General features: G+C 42.4%; 1 long non-coding RNA gene across 2 annotated transcripts; it reads right to left on the reverse strand.

The window, feature by feature from the left end:
* Nucleotides 1–3,199: 3,199 nt before the first annotated feature.
* Nucleotides 3,200–7,443, reverse strand: LOC108437625. 2 transcript variants are annotated; one of them, XR_001858638.1, is made up of 3 exons: nucleotides 7,128–7,443; nucleotides 4,461–4,487; nucleotides 3,200–3,641 (listed from the first exon to the last, which is right to left on the reverse strand). It is a non-coding gene; the product is annotated as an uncharacterized LOC108437625 (long non-coding RNA). The 2 variants fall into 2 exon arrangements; XR_001858639.1 differs by lacking the exon at nucleotides 4,461–4,487.
* Between the last annotated feature and the right edge of the window lie 1,905 nt (nucleotides 7,444–9,348).

The following is a 9,348-nucleotide window of genomic DNA, read 5'->3' on the forward strand; positions in this document are numbered from 1 at the left end:
ATGAAAAGAACTTCTGAAAAGCAGGAAAGAGAGGAAAAAATGAAGCCGACATAGCACATCACATAGCACAGCGATTTCCCAACCACTGCCAGCCATGAAACAGGAGTTCTTCCTGGGTTCTTTTTGATGTTTTAAGGTTGCGTATATGAAATGTCTGGAACTCTACCTCCATAATGTATAACTGCACAAAATACAGTCTGGGTTTGTGACCTCCAGACATATCTCAAACTTTGAGAAGATCACTGGAGAGTCAAATCTTGGCGCATCCAAGAAAATAAGCCCTGCTTATATACCTGCCCAGAGAACATGTCAATATATAGAACAGCCTTCCAAGATGAAGTCCTGAAGCCTTGAACTACAACCTCCGTTCAGTCCGTTGTTTCTCCCCCAAAACACAGCTGTGAGGCTGTGGAGCTGTCAGCCTGGGAACTCTCAGCTCCGTTATACTTTAAACTTTCTCATGTAGATCAAACAGGCTTCCTCAACAATGAGCAGCCCTGTGAGCAAACGCCCAAAAAGGGCACTCACCAAAAAAATGTATTTTTCTCATTTCTACGGTGGATATCAGTCAATACTCCCAACGCACAGGCCGGGTCCTGCTCTGAGGCGAGTGCAAATGGCATTAAAACATGTTAAAACAATAGAGGCCTCTGATTTGCCTTCAGATGCTTGAAGGATTAGCTTGCATGCCTAGATGCCAGGGCCGCAAAGGCTTTCAATTGATTCCCAGGGTTGCTGGGCCCGTCGGCCGCACACAAGGGAGCCATTATGAATGTTACCTGCCTGCCGGTACCCCGAGGCTCAGTTCAAAGGGGTTGGAGATGGACTTTCATGGCTGGTGGAGGGCTGTCACCCAACACCGCTGTGAACATGGGGCAGGTTTTGATAGTCCGCGGGAAAATATCAACGGGGGGCTTGCCAGCTGCAAACGCACTCTCGTCACCTAACCCACAGCGCACTGGATACAGGGGTCAGGCAAGGACAAGGAAGGTTAAAAGGGAATTTTATTATCCCTGGGGGGAAAAATGGGATTTTACCAGACTAAAAAGCTACAGTCCTGTGCAAAAGTTAGAGACCACCCTTCATTTAATGTGCTTCCTGTCAAAACAACCATTTAGTGCAAGTTATTCAATTTTCGGGATATATTTCCGAATATGTTATTTTATAGAAAATAATCCACTTGCTTCTCGAACAATGTGCAAGACCTGGCAGACACCAAAACGATCAGATAAACAGCACTGAAAGCTTTCGTCTCTGAGAGAGAGGAGAACATCAAGATCTGAAAACATCCAAAGGTGTTTCTGTCCTTCCCCTGTGAGAAGACGACTCAACGCTGTGGGTCTGAAAGGACGTGTAGCTGTCCAGAAACTATTTCTGAGAAAAGAAAATAGGCAAAAAACGAAGTAAAGAGGCTGCTGGTGTTCTCACAACCTCAACATCCAGACCAGACCCAGACCTCAACATCACTGAATGTGTTTGGGATTACTCGGATTGTGAGAAGCAGAAAATGCAACCAACTTCTAAGACTGAACTTTGGAGCTTTATTTGGAGTGGTCCTTTGTAGATGATCAATAAGCTCTTAACAGATTATCAATAACAGCCCAACAGCTTATTAGCGAAGTAGCAGTAGTGAAGCATCTTGTAGGTGTTTTGTTGATACATTACTTACATTAAGTAGATGAATAGTTAATATATTACTTCTGTTACACAAAAGCTAACCTTATGAATGTTGCCCAACATCTAATCCTAAACCTGGCCCTAATCCTAACCCTCACTTTAACCTCAACCCAAAACCTAATCCTCACCCTCACCCAGGCCCTAATCCTAACCCTAACCTTAAGATCAACCCAAAACCTAATCCTAACCCTCACTTTAACCTCAACCCAAAACCTAATCCTCACCCTCACCCAGGCCCTAATCCTAACCCTAACCTTAAGATCAACCCAAAACCTAATCCTAACCCTCACCCTGGCCCTAATCCTAACCCTCACCTTAACCTCAACCTAGCACCTCATCCTAACCCTCACCTTAACCTCAACCCAAAACCTAATCCTCACCCTCACCCTGGACCTAATCCTGACCCTAACTTTAAGATCGACCCAAAACCTCATCCTAACCCTCACCCTGCTCCTAATTCTAACCCTAACCTCAATCCAAAACCTAATCCTAATCCTCACTCTGGTCCTAATTCTAATCCTAACCTCAACCCAAAACCTAATCCTAATCCTCACCCTGGTCCTAATCCTAACTCTAACCTCAACCCAAAACCTGATCCTAAACCTCACCCTGGTCCTAATCCTAACTCTAACCTCAAACCAAAACCTATTCCTAATCCTCACCCTGGTCCTAATCCTAACCTTGGCCCTTATATGTGGACATGTTACTAAGAGCTGGTTGAGTGTTTGTTTCATCTAAAAGGAAACTCAAAGTAAAGTGTCACTAAATATTTTTGCAGATTTCTTTGAAAAGCAGAAAGCATGTCTGAAACGTATAGAAGCTGTAATAAAGATAAAGTTAAACACATTAAACACTGAAGAAACTAATTTATATTAATATAAAAACTTAATGGGGTAATATTGTCTTATGTGTTCTGCTTTTTTCCCCCTGTTGCTGAAAAAATAACACTGTAATAATAACTTGAGTGGCTGTTTTGACTGGAAATTGAATAAATGAAGGGTGGTCTTTGACTTTCACACAGTACTGCACTTTATATGTTGGGTATTTTATTAACTGAAGCCATACGTGAGGTAGGTTGTACATAATTAACAATTTTGCCTTTTACAAAATATCATCTGTGACTCTAACCCAGTAATAACGACATTCTTCTAAACTTAAACCAAACAACCCCATTTCATGTCACCTTACCTAGAACACTAAGATGGATTATGTGGAATAGAACATGCACGGTTGCCTTTGAGGTTGAGCTAATTGGGGAGGTACTTCTGTATAAAAGCTTGCATTAAAGAAGCTGAGCTGGTGTTTAGACTCCGTATCTTGCTTTGTTTAAAAAGCGTCTGCTTTCTCATTATAATGTTTGTGTCAAAATCCTAACAGGACTTGCTCGGGTTTCTTATCTCCGGATAAAAGAAACCCTGATCAAAGTCGTTCTCTTGCTAACAAACCCCCCAAAACTAACAAAAGAGACCCAAAATAAGAAGAATGTAAAGAAGAAATAAAGAGAAAATGAATTGAGATGCCATCGAAGTGTCAAGAGCAAAACATTTATGTAACAAAAAGGTCACGCCGAAGGTTCTCGTTTGTTTTTTTTCAAGGAGGGCGCCGTGTTTTCCTCCCCTTGTCTTCTTTTGCCTCTGTTGTCAAAGGACGGCTGTTTTCCTGCTAAAATTCAAACGTTGCTGTGATGAAGAGAACCCAGGATGCGAGATGTGAGCTTTGGTTGAAGCTGTCATATCTGCGTCGCGCTGCGGGTTCATCGCGAGGTTACGCCTTTCTCAGGGGGCACTGTTGCACCTGTCTGGGAACAGATCAGTGAAAAGAGCTCTCCGGATTTAACACTGTCCGTAAACTGGCGTCCCACCTGGCTCTGTCATCGGTCCTCTCTTTTTCTGCAAGTTGGAGCTTTGTTCACAGATTTAGTCGCTGGTGTCGTATTTTCCGTGGCTTGCCATGAGATGTGTCATCTGGAGATGAGAAAGCGGCAGAAGATAAATAATGATTAGGGAAGACAGCGAGTACATCATTTCGAAAACTGTTCAGCAGCGCAAGGGAAAAGCTCACGTCTTACCTTCCAGTTACCTCTTCACCCTAATACCCCTCAATAACATATTCATGTCCTAATTGCACTTCTTCTACAGTGTTTTAACCCTCCTGAGCCCCCCTGCGGCGTATATGCCTTGAGACGCCTCTTTTACATATTGTTTTAGTTATTTTTAACTTGTTTCTCAGTGAAAAAAGAGGAGAAATTCTGTAGAAAATTCAGGTTCTGAACTTTAATTGCATGTCCCATCTGTATGTGAGTAGATTGTGATTTGAATTTGTATTTTAAGTTATTGATGCGCATAATGTTGTATTATGTGGAAAGAAAGACCATTTGAAATAATTCATGTTTCTGTCATGTTTCTGTCATCTGAATTGCTGACGCGAATGGGTCGTTCCACAGAAACGTCCACTTTTTAAAATCTGTCCTTAGGAGTCACTGGTGTGACCGATCGTCATTGGTGTTACACATAATAAAGCAAACACCAGTGACATTTTTAATGAACAATGCATTTTACTAAACGGCTGCTGCAGAGCATCAAACCACACGTCGTCAGTCATGGAACATCCACTAAAATATGGAATTTGGAAATATGGAACTTAATCCATTTGTGTTTCTATTCTCTCACAATGACCTCAGAATAAAGTCGGTCACACCAGTGACATCAGCTAAAAGCTTCATATGAGATCATGAGCTGAATGAGAAAATCTCACGTGAGAACTGAGAGATGCAGTGGACTCACCATGAGCTGTTCTTCATAGATCCAAATCTGAAGATCAGAAAACAGGTCAAAGGAAGTCGAGTGACGTCATGAGTGCGACTTTTATTTCAAATGTATTCAATATATTTTTGTTACACAGTAACACCAGTGACACGCCTCCTGAGGACCACGACTTTCAAATGATATTTTATAGTATTTATTTGGCATTTGTTTGTGTATTTATGTAGCATAAATCATATACACTCACTGGCCACTTTATTAGGTACACCTTGCTAGTAAAAGGTTGGACCCCCTTTTGTCTTCAGAACTGCCTTAATTCTTCATGTCAGACTTTCAACAAGGTGTTGGAAACGTTCCTCAGAGATTCTGGTTGGTTATTTGAGTTCCTGTTGTCTTTCTATCATCTGGAACCAGTCTGCCCATTCTCCTCTGACCTCTCACATCAACAAGGCATTTTCGTCCACACAGCTGACCGCTCACTGGATATTTCCTCTTTTTCTGACCGTTCTCTGTAAACCCTAGAGATGGTTGTGTGTGAAAATCCCAGCAGATCAGCAGTTTCTGAAATACTCAGACCAGCCTGTCTGGCACCAACAACCACGCCACGTTCAAAGCCCCTTAAATCCCCTTTCTTCCCCGTTCTGATGCTCGGTCTGCACTTCAGCAAGTCGTCTTGACCACCTCTACATGCCTAAATGCAGTGAGCTGCGGCCGTGTGATTGGCTGATTAGCTATTTGTGTTAACAAGCAACTGAACCTAATAAAGTGGCCGGTGAGGGTATGTCATAGTCATGTATAGATTATTGAAGATACAATCGCCGAAAAAACGTTTCTATTGAATGACTCAAACCTGTTGATGCAGAATGTAAATAACAGTCATACAAATAACTGCGTTTAATTAATTATCAGAAATATTCACTAGTAGCTTCATGAGAGTCCGAGTTGAGTTGTGAATCTTCAGTTATGAAACTTATACTTCCCTTCTAAGAACCATTCCAGGTTTGCTTCAAATACGACTTTCATTGCAGAAAAGCCTTCAGTTTGAAGGGCAGAACCGAAGCGCTACAGTAAACACAGTGTTCAAGAGAAAAGAGGCAAAACAACTTGGAGCAAGTTGGTTAGTCTGTAGTTCATATAGCAAGTGTGCTAGCTATATAGCATAGTCATAAATCCAGCTGAAATTTTAGCAGGAATGTGATCTGTATCTCGATCAAACTTCAGATAGGTTTGCTATAGCAACAGGCATACTTGCTACATGAACTACAGAGTGGGCATCTTGTTTCTACCCTGATAGCAAGTGAATAGTGGACCACTGTTGGCTCCAAAGCTGTTGGTCCACTGGCGATTTGCTAAACATTTTCCAGGCAGTCCACTAGCGATGAAGTAGAGTAGTAGACAAAATTCCACTTATCATCGTTCATTTTTCACCCACAGTCCAATTAACTGATCTTTCCTTCCTTCCTTTCTTTAGTTATACTTTACTTTTTTGGGGGGCAGTCGTGGGCTGGAGGTTAAGGATCTGGCCCTGTGACCGGAAGGTCGCCGGTTCGATCCCCAGTGCCGACAGTCCATAACTGAGGTGTCCTTGAGCAAGACACCTAACCCCTAACTGCTCCCCGGGTGCTGTGGATAGGGCTGCCCACCGCTGTGGGCAAGTGTGCTCACTGCCCACTAGTGTGTGTGTTCACTAGTGTGTATGTGGTGTTTCACTTCACGGATGGGTTAAATGCAGAGGTGAAATTTCCACATTGTGGGACTAATAAAGGTCACTTAATCTAATAAATTAGATTAATAACTCATTTTAATCCAGCACAATATCAGCCACAACATTCTCTATAACATCATTTCATATCAGGCCTAGTCATTATTTTTTTCTCTCAGTTGTTTGTAATGTTTTTTTTAGCTTATTTTCCAAAATAAAAGTCTCTGTGCATTTTAAATCTGTTTGGGGAGAATAAAACTAGGTACAGCTTGTATGCAGGACAGTAATCGGGGTAGTCCAGCTAGTTAGGGTAGTTACAGTAACAAATTCAGCTGAAATTTTAGCAGGAATGTGATCTGTAACTTGCTAAGACTTTAGCTACAGTAGGTTAGCTATAGTGCTAGCTAGCATACTTGCTGTATAAGACTGACCAACGTGTTTTAAGTTGTTTATATAGCGAGTATGTTGTTTATGTAGCATAGTAACAAGTCCAGCTGAAATTTTAGAAGAAATGTGGTTTGAATTTTGCTAAACATTTAGCTGGATTATTAGCCATCATGCTAGCTAGCCTATTCCCTTCCAAAGTCCAAGCTAGCCAACCGCATTTACTGCATGTAGCGCTTCCGTTCTGTTCTTCACTCTGAAGTTTTTCCTCAAATAAAAAAAGTTCATTTTTTAAGCCGTCTTAAATCCGGCGCTAAGCTAAGCTGCAGGGGAATGGTATTTATGTTATGATATATATGTTTGACTGTGACTATGGCAAGAAGAACACAAGACTGGTAAAGACAAGTTTCATTCAGTTTCCTCACACTGGCATTTGGCCAGCCTTAACTGTCCAGTTGTGGGTCAGTCAACATGCAACGTGAGTCTGAACCGCCGATTTGAGTCTCTGGTGTTTATAAAAATGATGTAGTACAGCAAAACAATCCGAACTCTAGACTCCTAAGTGCTGTGAAATCATTTCTTATGGGCTCCAACCATCTAACCTGGAAAAAGGAATCATTCTTGAAGCCTGCAGCAGCTGGAGTGCAGTTTGCTGGAGTCAGTTAGAGCTAATCCGCCCAGAGGTTGCGTGTGTGGCCCGGCTCACGGATGGCTGAGTGGTGTTGTAGTCTGAGCCAGAGCCAGCAGGGTGCCTGAGTCCTGCACTCCAGTAGCGTGAGCATGTACACCCAACCGCCATCCTGCCAGTCTGCCCTTCACTCTAACACCTCCCGCAACACTTGGTGTCTCTTAGTATAGCCTGAAAATGTTAGGTCTCATTTAGGCCATGGATTCAGGCTTTGTCTCACGCTGAGTATTCGTCCTCTGACACACTCACAATATACTTTATATTGAGTTCATATGCCAAGATTTCAACACTGCACCCCCCACACACCCCCCGCCCCCCCGCCCCAGCCTCCCCCTCTCGGATTTCTTGGGGGAGCTATTATTAGGCAAACATAAGCCTGTTTCATAACCGAAGTGGCATGACATGGCGGTTAAGTGGCACATTTCTTCATCCCTTTTTTCCCCACAAATAAAGTGGGGTGAAAGCGCGAGGAGGTTTTTGTACATGCTTTTAATACGACGCTCATGGTAATTACCATGCATGGCCAGTTTAAGAGGCCACTCTGATTAACACAGGCATGCTTCGCTGTTCTTGCAGCAGCAGTGCAATACAGGAACACTGTGGCTCCTTCCGGACTTCTGTGTTGTTACAGAAAGATTAAGTAAGTAAGTATGTAAATAAATAAACAAATAAACAAATAAACACATTTGTTTAGAAATGATGTGCAGTTACGGCTGTGATGTGTCCAACGCCATGGTTGGTATGCTACCATCATCTGTAGTTGTGGTGATTGTTGCAGCCCTAATGGCATCCTATTATTATTATTATTATTATTTTTTTTTTTTTTTTATTATTATTATGATGGTGATGATGATGATGATTATTATTATTATGCTTGGGAGGTGTCACAGGCAAGTCCACCTGGGAGGAGACCCTGGGGAAGACCCAGGACACACTGGCGTGACTATATCGCCCAGCTGGCCTGGGAGCGCCTCGGAATCCCCCTTGGAGAGCTGGTGGAAGTGGCTGGGGAAAGGGAGGTCTGGGCCTCATTGCTTAGGATGCTGCCCCCGTGTCCCTAACCCCGGAGAAGCAGAAGATAATGGATGGATGGACGGATGGATTATTATGCCCTGCAATGGACTTCTGACCTGTCCAGGGTCCAGTGCCTTCCTGACCACTGGGATAGACTCCAGCTCCCCCCACTCCCCAAAAGGATAAGCGGTTTAGGAAATGTGCGTATTATTATTATTATTATTATTGTTATTATTATCAATAATAATACTATTATTATTATTATTATTATATAGACCTCTGCAGTCATGCATCATTTTATTTTCTGTGTCATACACAAATAAAGAAATCTGGAAATCTGGGTCTAAGCAGTTTTGATAATCCCTATCAAGCCTTGTACTGAACTGAAATTCTCCTAATCCAGTACATTTTGTCCTACATGCATTTTTAATATGATAAACGTGACCATTGAGGAACTGAAATATAGATGTTGTTATATCCATTTTAAATAAAGCTTACAGCTCTGCACTGAATTGATGATGCAGTCACTTCCGTTCTTCAACACTTTTGTGACTCAAACTATAGGCTACTATTACCAAAGCAGCCTAACTGCCACGTTTGACAGAGCTTACTGGTTTGCTTGGGTATTTTGGTAAGATCATCTTGTTCTGCATGTAGCAAAATTCATATGTAGCCACCTTAAGGACTTTGTAATTCAGTGACACTTTGCCTGGCTAGACTGACTGTCAGTTTCCAGAAAGGCACTAATTTTTCTCTTTGAGAAAAACAGCTTAGACCTGGAGCTCCACATACGGGTACGACGCTGACCATACAACGACAAATCAATATCAAGTCTGTCGTCCAGAACAATGAAATTATATTGTGAAGCAGACCCAGAGCCGGGCATTTTTGCTGCAGGAAAGTTCTCCTTATTGAAATCAGCAGAGGTGGAGAAAGGTAGGGAGGTCACCAAGAGCCAGACACCACACAAAGAGGCTGAATCACTTCCGAACGCATTAGTTACTGAAAAGTACACGACTATTTCAACTTAGACTAACACACAACACGCTTCTCTCTGCCCTCCCAACTGGCCCAAAGCGCACGTCTAGTGGTGGAAGTACAGTATATGTTAGCATCTATTA

The sequence above is a fragment of the Pygocentrus nattereri genome, chromosome 21, assembly GCF_015220715.1.
Source record: "Pygocentrus nattereri isolate fPygNat1 chromosome 21, fPygNat1.pri, whole genome shotgun sequence".
Taxonomy (NCBI): Eukaryota; Metazoa; Chordata; class Actinopteri; order Characiformes; family Serrasalmidae; genus Pygocentrus; species Pygocentrus nattereri.